The sequence below is a fragment of the Staurois parvus genome, unplaced genomic scaffold (genome assembly GCF_062004578.1).
Source record: "Staurois parvus isolate SC_StPar_1 unplaced genomic scaffold, SC_StPar_1.0 ptg001795l, whole genome shotgun sequence".
NCBI classification, from domain to species: Eukaryota; Metazoa; Chordata; class Amphibia; order Anura; family Ranidae; genus Staurois; species Staurois parvus.
In genome coordinates, this window is record NW_028319591.1 from 540001 (window position 1) to 552500 (window position 12500).

At 49.6% G+C, this 12500-nt stretch overlaps 1 protein-coding gene across 1 annotated transcript in view; it reads left to right on the forward strand.

The window, feature by feature from the left end:
* The window catches only part of HSD17B12 (hydroxysteroid 17-beta dehydrogenase 12), a 229022-nt gene that overhangs the window by 50287 nt on the left and 166235 nt on the right, over window positions 1-12500 (forward strand). The window lies entirely within an intron of this gene.

Genomic DNA, 12500 nt, shown 5'->3' on the forward strand with positions numbered 1-12500 from the left:
ACCTCTCATGTCAGCAGTTCTGATAAGGACTGAGAGCAAAGTAGGTCGATTGCATGTAAGGCTGTCTTATTCTGAACATAACTGATGCTACCCGACCACTGAAACAAGGTGGCAAAGACTGCAAAGGGAAATACCACCTTTACCGTCCGCTTTCAGTGGCCATTTAGAATTAGTTATGTTTAGAATACGACTTATATACGGTTGACTCAGTCACAGCTACTGTATATCTCTCAGGCTATTTGCCAGATAACCTCTGCGCACCCCTCTGAAAGTAGCTTCACTTTCTTGCTAAGGGCTTGACTTTCTTAATTTTGGTTTTGGGACTAAAGGCCTTGGTAGGATTTGGCATGCATCTGAAAAAATACCACAAGTATTTATTTATTTGTTTCAGGTACTTATATAGCGCCGTCAATTTACGCAGCACTTTACATATATATTGCACATTCACATCAGTCCCTAACCCTCAAGGGGCGTACAATCTAAGGTCCCTAACTCACATTCATACATACACATACTAGGGACAATTTAGACAGGATCCAATTAACCTACCAGCATGTCTTTGGAGTGTGGGAGGAAACCGGAGTACCCGGAGGAAACCCACGCAGGCACAGGGAGATCATGCAAACTCCAGGCAGGTGGTGCTGTGGTTGGGATTTGAACCAACGACCCAAGTACTGCCAGGTGGAAGTGCTAGCCATTTGGTCGCTGTGCTGCCCACTAGCAAAATCCTGGTGGTAAATATAGCATCTTTTATTACTTTCTGTTCAGTTTGTGAATTGGACAGCTTACCGCATATTTCATTCTGCGTTAAATATTGTATAATCTTTTTTTTCTTTGTGTGAATTGCACATATTTTTTACCGCATGAGATAATTTTTGCAAATGAGTCACGTGTCCACGTTATCGCATGCGGTACCCTTTAGTGAATTGACCCCTAAATCCTACTCTCCTGTCATCCTCCTGCCCTTTGAGAGCACAACTATTAGCTAAGCAGGCTGTCCTATTGGACATGAGTGCAGCAATATTATCCCCCCCCAGCTTCAATAGAACCCCTCAAAAACAATTGATCCCCCACCAAACACAATGGATCCTCGACATGGATCGGCGACAAAAGCTCCTCCCCAGCAACAACAGACCCACCCCCCCAGCAACAATAGATAAACGCCAGCAACAATAGACCCTGCCAGCAGCAATAGATCCTCCAGCAGCCAGCATCAATAGACCCTTCAGTGTCCAGCAACAATAGACCCCCCCAACTCAACAGTAGATTCCCCCAGCAATATAAGACCCCCACAACAGTAGCTCCCCCCAGCAACATAAGACCCCCCATCAACAGTAGATCCCCCAGCAATATAAGACCCCCCTCAACAGTAGTTTCCCCCCCAGCAACATGAGACCCCCCTCAACAGTATATTCCCCCAGCAATACTACTTTCCCCAGCGACAAGAGTTTGCCCCCAGTAGCCAGCATCAACAGACCCTTCAGTGTCCAGCAACAATAGACCCCCCCAAACTCAACAGTAGATCACCCCAGCAATATAAGACCCCCCACAACAGTAGCTCCCCCAGCAACATAAGACCCCCCCTCAACAGTAGATTCCCCCAGCAATATAAGACCCCCTCAAAAGTAGATTCCCCCCCAGTAACATAAGACTCCCCCTCAACAGTAGATTCCCCCAGCAATACTACTTTCCCCAGCGACAAGAGTTCTCCCCAGTAGCCAGCATCAATAGACCCTTCAGTGTCAAGCAACAATAGACCCCCCAACTCAACAGTAGATCCCCCAGCAATATAAGACCCCCTCAACAGTAGATCCCCCCAGCAACATAAGACCCCCCCCAACAGTAGATTCCCACAGCAATACTACTTTCCCCAGCGACAAGAGTTCCCCCCAGTAGCCAGAATCAATATACTCTTCAGTGTCCAACAATAATAGAACCCCCCAACTCAACAGTAGATCCCCCCAGCAATATAAAAGCCCCCAAAACAGTAGATCCCCCCAGCAATATAAGACCCCACATAATAGTAGATCTCTCCCCAGCAATATAAGACCCCCCGATAACAGTAGATTCCCCTCCAGCAATATAAGACTCCCTTCAACAGTAGATTCCCCCAGCAATACTACTTTCCCCAGCGACAAGAGTTCCCCCCAGTAGCCAGAATCAATATACTCTTCAGTGTCCAACAATAATATAACCCCCCAACTCAACAGTAGATCCCCCCAGCAATATAAAAGCCCCCAAAACAGTAGATCCCCCCAGCAATATAAGACCCCACATAATAGTAGATCTCTCCCCAGCAATATAAGACCCCCCGATAACAGTAGATTCCCCTCCAGCAATATAAGACTCCCTTCAACAGTAGATTCCCCCAGCAATACTACTTTCCCCAGCGAGAAAAGTTCCCCCCAGTAGCCAGCATCAATAGACCCTCCAGCACACCCCAACACTCCTTGCCAACACATTTCGTGCTGGAGGTGGTGGAGCTGCATTCCTGCGCATTCCCGCTGAAAAAAAGCCACACCTGGAAGTGTCAGAGCAAAGTCCAATTCAGAACCGTCCAGAACTCAAAGCGGGAAAGCTACAAACTGCTGCAATATGTTCACATATGTACTTTTAGATGCCTGCTCTATATCCATGTCAGAAGCTTTTCTTTTTGTTAAAGAGACACTTTAAATTATATGGCCACACAGATCATGCAGGCCATGGACCGACCTTGCCTTTTCACCCGGGTAAACACTTGTGCGGTGCGGCATATCGCATGTAGTTCGCACAGGAACCGCATCGCATTCCTGCGCAAATCTCATACAAATTCTGTGCGGTGCAATGTGAGCCGTACATACAGTCTCAGTTACAAAATCCCTCAGGATTGAAAAAAAAATGTATTCAGGAGGAGTCTGGAAACCACTGTCCTACCTCCCTCTGAAAAGTGATCGACCGTGGATCACTTTTCAGAGAGCAGTGGAGACTGCCACTCTTATTACTGAGGCCTAATAGAGATCACAGAACCCCCCCTAACAATGCCTTCATCTGCTCTTCTCTCCAAAGATGGAGCCATCTTTGTTCAGGCATCACCCGCCATCTACTTACTGGACTGAGATGGAGGCTCAGAGATGACACAATCAGGGGCGGACTGACAACTCATGGGGCCACCGGGCAATAGGGGATCATGGGGCCCCTGTGTCCTTGCCCACACCCAAAAAAGCCTATAAAAAAGGTGCCAGGGGCATTTCATGAGGCCCCCTACTGACCCCGGGCCCTCGGGCAGTGCCCGAGTGCTCAAATGATATGTCTGCCCCTGGACACAATCATAGATATCCTGTGCCTGTGCAGTTCTTGGCACCAATGACTCCACTTGCTGCAAAGCTACAGTGTTGCAGTTCGATCACTGAGGAAGAGGAAACTGAGGAAATGCTCCCTCCTGCCTGAAGCAGACTGATGAAATCATCTCATCTAGGCAAAGTCACTGGAATGGAGCTCAATGATGGCTTTTTAACCCGACCGCCCTATAGCAGAAGTACCGCTACAGGGCGGCAGGGCTGCACAAAATCACATATATATATATGCATGATTTTACGCAGCCCTGCAGCCCTGTATATATGCGTGATTTTATGCAGCCCTGCATATATACGTGATTTTGCACAGTCCTGCAGCCCTGTATATATGTGTGATTTCGCATTTCTGGGTAGGGGGGAACATGTGCCGCCATTGGCGGCTATGACTGTCAATCAGAAGGTCCCAGCCTGAGATTCCCCGCTGGCACCTGGCGATTGCTGAGGAACACTGACAGAGGAGATTACGATCCGTGATTTTGTATCTCCGGGTAGGGGAGAATACGTGCCGCCATTGGTGGCTATGACTGTCAATCAGCAGGTCTCAGCCTGAGATTCCCCACCGGCACCTGGCGATCACTGAGGAACACTGACAGAGGAGATTACGATCCAAGATTTTGCATTCCTGGGTAGGGGGCGACACGTGCCGCCATTGGTGGCTATGACTGTCAATCAGAAGGTCTCAGCCTGAGATTCCCCACCGACACCTGGCGATCACTGAGGAACACCGACAGAGGAGATTACGATCCAAGATTTTGCATTCCTGGGTAGGGGGAACACGTGCCGCCATTGGAAGCTATGACTGTCAGTCAGCAGGTCCCAGCCTAAGATTCCCCGCCGTCAACAGGCGATTGCCGAGGAACACTGCTAGAGGAGATTACAATCCGTGATTTTGTATTTCCGGGTAGGGAAGAACACGTGCCGCCATTGGCGGCTAGGACTGACATTCAGTAGGTCCTGGCCTGAGATTCCCCGCCGGCATCTGGCGATCGCCGAGGAACACTGACAGAGGAGATTACGATCCGTGATTTTGCATCTCTGGGTAGGGGGGAACATGTTCCGCCATTGGAGGTTATGACTGTCAATCAGCAGGTCCCAGCCTGAGATTGCCCGCCGGCACCTGGCGATCGCCGAGGAACACTGACAGAGGAGATTACGATCCGTGATTTTGCATCTCTGGGTAGGGGGGAACATGTTCCGCCATTGGCGGTTATGACTGTCAATCAGCAGGTCCCAGCCTGAGATTGCCCGCCGGCACCTGGCGATCGCCGAGGAACACTGACAGAGGAGATTACGATCCGTGATTTTGTATCTCCGGATATGGGGAACACGTGCCGCCATTGGCCGCTATGGCAGTCAATCAGCAGGTCCCGGCCTGAGATTCTCCGCCGGCACCTGCCGATCACCGAGGAACACTGATGGAGGAGATTACGATCCGTGATTTTATATTTCCCGGTAGGGGGCGCGCGACAGATCTAATAAGTTTCAAGATCAGTTTTTTTAGCTGTAAAAATGCTTTAACGTTGATAAAAGCTGAAAAACGCTAAAAAAAGTGGCTCCCCGTGGCTGTCCCCAATCCATCTGCTTATAGTACAGAGCTCTATGAGTCACTCTGCACATGATTAGTTTGGTGTGTACTACTAGAGAGTTTTTTTTCTTTGGGAGAGTGCATGTGATCAGCACAGGGCCAATCAGCAGTGTCCAGTCAGAGGGTCAGGGGTCATGCGGCCTCATAGGACAGTCAAAGGTGAATGAAAATGCCTCCTACAAGCTTTAACTAGTTCTCTGCTGGACACTGATAGAAGTCACAAGACTGCTATATACTGCTGATGAGAAAAGGTATTTAGCAGTTTATATTTACTAAAATAATTATATTTCCATGTTGTGGGTACTGTGAGACTGGATATAATGAATGCAGGGTCCAGGGAGAGCGGATATAGTGAATGCAGGGTCCGGGGAGAGCGGATATAGTGAATGCAGGATACGGGGAGACCAGATATAGTGAATGCAGGGTCCAGAGAGACCGGATATAGTGAATGCGGGGTCCGGAGAGAGCGGATATAGTGAATGCAGGGTCCGGGGAGACCGGATATAGTGAATGCAGGGTCTGGGGAGACCGGATATAGTGAATGCAGGGTCCGGGCAGTCCGGATATAGTGAATGCAGGGTCCGTAGAGACCGGATATAGTGAATGCAGGGTCCGGGGAGACTGGATATAGTGAAAGCGGGGTCCAGGGAGACCAGATATAGTGAATGCAGGGTCCGGGGAGCCCGGATATAGTGAATGCAGGGTCCGGAGAGACCGGATATAGTGAATGCAGGGTCCGGGGATACTGGATATAGTGAATGCAGGGTCCGGGGAGACCAGATATAGTGAATGCAGGGTCTGGGGAGACCAAATATAGTGAATGCAGGGTCCAGGGAGACCGGATATAGTGACTGAAGGGTCCGGGGAGAGCGGATATAGTGAATGCAGGGTCTGGGGAGAGCGGATATAGTGAATGCAGGGTCCGGGAAGACCGGATATAGTGAATGCAGGGTCCGGAGAGACCGGATATAGTGAATGCAGGGTCCGGGGAGACCAGATATAGTGAAAGCGGGGTCCAGGGAGACCAGATATAGTGAATGCAGGGTCCGGGGAGCCCGGATATAGTGAATGCAGGGTCCGGAGAGACCGGATATAGTGAATGCAGGGTCCGGGGATACCAGATATAGTGAATGCAGGGTCCGGGGAGACCAGATATAGTGAATGCAGGGTCTGGGGAGACCAAATATAGTGAATGCAGGGTCCAGGGAGACCGGATATAGTGACTGAAGGGTCCGGGGAGAGCGGATATAGTGAATGCAGGGTCTGGGGAGACCAAATATAGTGAATGCAGGGTCCAGTGAGACTAGATATAGTGAATGCAGCGTCCGGGGAGAGCGGATATAGTGAATGCATGGTCCGGGGAGACCGGATATAGTCAATGCAGGGTCCGGGGAGACCAAATATAGTGAATGCAGGGTCCGGGGAGAGCGGATATAGTGAATGCAGGGTCCAAGGAGAGCGGATATAGTGAATGTAGGGTCCGGGGAGACCAGATATAGTGAATGCAGGGTCCGGAGAGACCAGATATAGTGAATGCAGGGTCCGGGGAGACCAAATATAGTGAATGCAGGGTCCGGAGAGACCAGATATAGTGAATGCAGGGTCCGGGGAGACCAGATATAGTGAATGCAGGGACCGGGGAGACCAAATATAGTGAATGCAGGGTCCGGGGAGACCAGATATAGTGAATGCGGGGTCCGGGGAGATCGGATATAGTGAATGCAGGGTCCGGGGAGACCGAATATAGTGAATGCAGGGTCCGGGGAGACCGGATATAGTGAATGCGGGGTCCGGGGAGACCGGATATAGTGAATGCAGGGTCCGGGGAGACCAGATATAGTGAATGCAGGGTCCAGGGAGACCGGATATAGTGAATGCGGGGTTTGGGGAGAGCGGATATAGTGAATGCAGGGTCCGGGGAGACCAGATATAGTGAATGCAGGGTCCAGGGAGACCGGATATAGTGAATGCGGGGTTTGGGGAGAGCTGATATAGTGAATGCAGGGTCCGGGGAGACCAGATATAGTAAATGCAGGGTCCGGGGAGACCGGATATAGTGAATGCAGGGTCCAGGGAGACCGGATATAGTGAATGCAGGGTCCAGGGAGAGCGGATATAGTGAATGCAGGGTCCGGGGAGACCGGATATAGTGAATGCAGGGTCCGGGGAGACCGGATATAGTGAATGCAGGGTCCGGGGAGACCAGATATAGTGAATAGTGAATGCAGGGTCCTGGGTTTAGTAACACCTTAACTCCATTCCTATCTATGGGGACCAATATTATTATACAGGATTTATATAGTGCCAACAGTTTACACAGCGCTTTACAACATTAAGGGGAATAGTAGAATTACAATACAGGTCAATACAGAAGGAATAGGAGGTCCTGGCTCATGGAGCTTACAATCTAAAGGGAGGGGGAGGTGGGACAAAAAGTTATAGCTGCAGGGGATGATCTGATGGAAGCGACTCAAGTATAGTTATTAGGTGGAGGTGGGGTAGGCTTCCTTGAATAAATGAGTTTTCAAGACAGACAGGGTATGAGCTGACCAGACATACTGGGGCAGGGAGTTCCAGAGGGTGGGAGATGTTCTGGGGAAGTCCTGGAGGCGAGTGTGGGAGGAGGTAACAAGCGATCTAGAGAGCAGGAGGTCTTAGAAGGATGGTTTTGGCGATATCTGCTTTAGTAATGTATCTGGGGGCGATTTGTGGATGGCCTTGTATGTTGTGGTCAGTATTTTGAATTTTATACGATGGAGTAGAGGAAGCCAGTGGTGGGATTGGCAGAGAGGGGCAGCAGTCCTGGATTGGTTAGTAAAGTGTATTAGTCTTGCAGCAACATTCATAAAGGACTGAAGGGGAGGGGGGATAGCCTGTGTAAGGGTAGGCCAGTAGTGATCCCAAGGCGGAAAGGTAGCGCACAGGGGCGGACTGACCATTTGGAAACTCGGGCACTGCCCGAGGGCCCGGGGTCAGTAGGGGGCCCCATGAGATGCTCCTGGTACCTTTTTCATAGGTTATTTTGAGTTTAGGCAAGGACACAGGGGCCCCATAATCCCCTATTGCCCGGGGGCCCCATGAGTTGTCAGTCCGCCCCTGGTAGCGCACATTTCCCTGCACCCTACATCTTGTCCTTGTGGCGTCTCTCTCCTCTTCTTAAGAACTTTCCCTTATATACCTCACTGAACAAACCCTCGAGGGACAGGATCCATCACTTCTAAAAGCGGAAAATCTGGACTAACAGGGAATTCCACTCTGCTACACTCCACCACCCTTGAACCAAAGCCCGTCCTCATGCCATATATGAACAGCAAGTACACCCCGTATACATTAGGGCCAGATGCATTTCTACATGTGCATTTTTTATGCATTTTGGTGCGTTTTTTTCCACGTTTTGCTGCATTCCGGTGCATTTTTGCTGCGTTCCAGTTCATTTTTTCCCCTCTCTTTTTCTTCAGTTCAAATAGGGACATATGCGTTCCAGTGCGTTTTTGGTGTGTTCCGGTGAGCTTTTTATGCATTTTACCGAGTTCCAGTACAGTTCTGTGCAGTAAAAATGCAGCCTGTTCTCCTTTTTTTTCTGCATTCAGAATGCACTGGAACTGTGACATTGAAAATCATTTAAAGTGGAGCTCCATTCCATTGTCCCCAGCTCCCCATTAAGGATTGGCACCTTTGGGGAGCGGGGGGGGGGGGGGGGAACGGTCTCCAACTGCGCATGCACGAAGCGTGCTGCGATTTGTGAAAGGGATGCAGTCCTCTGGGACCTGTTGAGTTTCCCAGAGGGCTGCTGGGGGGTTTGGCTGAACTTTGACAAATACAGGTACCCGCTCCCCCCCAACAGACAGGGGAAGTGGGGAGGAGGCAAACAGGCAGAGCTTCCACTTTTGGGTGGAACTGTACTTTAAGGTAAAAATCCTAAAAGCGGAGCTCCACCCAAAAGGGAAAATTCCACTTTAAGCCATTGTCCCCAGCTCCCCAATAAGGATTGGCACCTTTGGGGAGCAAGGGGGGGAGTGGTCTCCTACTGCGCATGTACGAAGCATGCTGTGAATGGGCTGCAGTCCTCTGGGACCTGTTGTTTCCCAGAGGGCTGCCGGGGGGTTTGGCTGAACTTCCAGCTCAGTTTGGTGCGGCAAACTGAGCTGGAAGTGGGAGTGGGTACCTGTATTTGACAAATACCGGTGCCAGCTCCCCCCAAAAGGTGCAAAATGTGGCAGAAGGGGGGGGAGGCAAATAAACAGAGCTTCCACTTTTGGGTGGAACTCCACTTTAAGGTAAAAATCCTTAAAGTGGAGCTCCAGCCAAAAGGGGGAAGTTCTGCTTTGAGCCTTTGTCCCCTGCTCCCCGATAAGGATTGACACCTTTGGGGAGCAGGGGGGGAGCGGGTACCCGAATTTGACAGGTACCCGATCCTACTTCCGCTGCGACCGCCTAGGCGATCGGAAGCAGAAATTGTCCTCCCCTCTCCCTCCCCGTAGTCTTCTGGGACACGTGACAGGTCCCAGAAGACTACGGGGCCAATCACAAAGTGAAGCGCTTCTCGGGCATGCTCATTGGGCACCCGGCTGTGAAGCCGCAAGCGGTCACAGCCGGGTGCCCACACTGAAGATGCCAGAGCCGGGGAGAGAAGACTGCCGGTGAAACCAGCCATGGTGAGGACATCGCTGGACCGAGGGACAGGTAAGTGGCTGTATTTTAAAAGTCAGCAGCTACAGTTTTTGTAGCTGCTGACTTTTATTTTTTCAACTGGAACTCTGCTTTAACCTGCTTTCTGTGCATTTTGAATGCAGAAAAGAAAGCACACTGAAAACGCACGTAGTGTGAACTGGTCCTTAAACTTTACAACAGTGAAATCACGATTAACTATTGTGAGATAATCAACTATTAAATATAAACCTACAAAACAGACACAGTACTGGGTAAAATCATTAAAATCATTCAACATAGTGTAGCACCCTCCCAGGTCAGGGATGCTAGGTAAAGGTAGCATGTTTATTACAAAAATGTGAACTGCGCTTATGTGTGCCAAAATATTGGCCAATCAGTGATCTCATGAGTAGTAGTAAGCAAGATGTCACTTGTGACATCATTGCTTACTACGTGTGAAATCTGTGAATGATCACAGAGATCACATGGTACAAGGCTATTCACAACAGCCTTGTACCATGTGACAAGCTGTGACCAATCACAGCTCTCACAGTAGTTCTCAATGGCTGCAAGAATGCAGCCAGAGAGAAGGAGAAATGATTGCTTTTACAGCCTTTATGGGTGTGAAAGCAATCAGTGTAACAAGAAAAATCTTCATCATCCCCCACAATTAGTACAGTGTCACCATGGTGATACTGTACTGCTAGGGTGACAGTATGTAAAAAACCCCCCCATAAATAATAATATAAAAAATAAAATAAAAATGTTAAATAAATGTTTAAAAATTATAATTTTTGGTTATAAACGGCAGCGGGCATTCTGACACTGGGGGGGGGACTGACTTGGTGTCACTGACATCCCCAGTGAAACCAATACAGTGATCAGTGCTAAAAAAAAAGCACTGACACTGTACTAAGGGCACTGGGCAGGAAGGGGTTAACATGAGCGGCGATCAAAGGGTTAAGGGTGTGCTGGGTGTGTTTTACTATGTGCTGTGTCTGTGTGCTTCACTGTAATCACACTGCTTTGCATGGCTGTGCTGTACAGAGCCATCCAAAGCAGTGTGCATAAGCCGACAGGGAGGAGAACTGTTTTATTTACAAACAGTTTTCCGCGAAGGGGCGGACTGACCATTTGGAAACTTGAGCCCTGCCCGAGGGCCCGGGGTCAGTAGGGGGCCCCATGAGATGCCCCTGGTACCTTTTTCATAGGCTTTTTTGAGGCGAGGACACGCCCCATGATCCCCTATTGCCCGGGGGCCCCATGAGTTGTCAGTCCGCCCCTGTCTCCGTGTCGGAGATCCTCGGCAATCACCAGTCGCCGGCGAGCAATCACCGGCCGGGACCCAGTGATTGACAACTGCGGCTGCAAATGGCGGCGTGGGAAGAGCGTGCGCCCCCCCCACCTGTAAATGCAAAATCACACATATATACATGATTTTGCGCACCTGTGCCGCCCTGTAACAGTATTTCTGCTATAGGGCGGTCAGCAAGTGGCCAGTTTCCCACCGTCCTATAGCAGAACTACTGTTGCAGGGCTGCGCAAAATCACGTATATATACGTGATTTCGCATTTCTGGGTAGGAGACGCATGTGCCCCGTCCTACGCTCACTGCCATTGGAGGCTACAGCTGTCGATCACCGGGTCCCGGCCAGAGATTCCCCGCTGGCACCTGGCAATCGCCCAGGAACAGTGAAAGGGGAGAGACTTGTGTGTAAACAGCACAGGTCTCCCTCCTGCCAGCAGGAACATGCTGCTGTGTATTGTTCTGAACAGCAGAAAAATACAAAGCAGCATGTCTCCCAAGTAAAACACACAGCACACAGTTAACCCATTAATCGTCCCAGATGTTAACCCCTTCCTGCCCAGTGCCATTAGTACAGTGTCAGTGCTTTTTTTTAGCACTGATCACTGTATTGGTGTCACTGGGGATGTCAGTGGCCGTTAGCTCCCCCGCAGTGTCAGAATGCCCGCCGCAGTCCCATTATAAGTCGCTGACCGACTTAAAAAAAGATAATATATCCCATTATATATACCGCCATTTGTAGACGCTATGACGTTCACATAAACCAATGAATTGGTACGTATTCTGGGTTTTTAGCGAAGACACGGAGCAGAATACATTTTGGCCTAAATTTAGGATGAAATTTTATTTTTTTTACTGGATGTTTTATAGCAAAAAGTTAAAAATATTGTTTTTTTTTTTTCAAAATGGTCGTTTTTATTGCAAGAAATTAAAAACGCAGAGGAGATCAAATACCACTGAAAGAAAGCTCCATTTGTGGGGAAAAAAGGACGTAAATTTCATTTGGGTGCAGCGTTGCATGACCGCGCAATTGTCAAAGTAACGCATCACTGTATCGCAAAAAATGGCCTTGTCAGGAAGGGGGGAATCCTGCGGAGGGCAGTTTGTGTGCGTGGAAAGGCCGGCGTCCCGATACTCATGGCAATATGGCGTCCATGGCCTACACCTTTATTATTCCACAAGGATCAGAGCGTCATGGCGCGTTTTTCTCTACAGAACCCTCATCTTCATAGGCAGATTTTTGGTAGAAGTGAACTGTCATCAATGTGCATAAACATGTATGTCGAGGCGGAGCTGTTGCCCATAGCAACCAATTTTTGTTTTTTATGTTTACCCCCCAAAAAATAAAATAAGCCCCCTGATTGGCTGCCCCCAGCCCCCCTTCATTGTGCTGTCTTGGCTCTGCAGACTGTGTCATTGTGTCTCCCAGCTAAACCCCCTCCTCCAGCTTTGCTGCATCACTGTACAACCCAGTCTGTCTGGTGCCATCCTCTCCACCAATCACCGCGCAGTCCATTCATAGTAACAAGAGCCCTCCAGCCAATCAGCTCGCAGGCCTCTCTCGGCTTTCTTTTTTTTTTATGAATGAAGCAGCTGAAGTGCGGGGGTGGAGGAGGCAGAGTTGCTA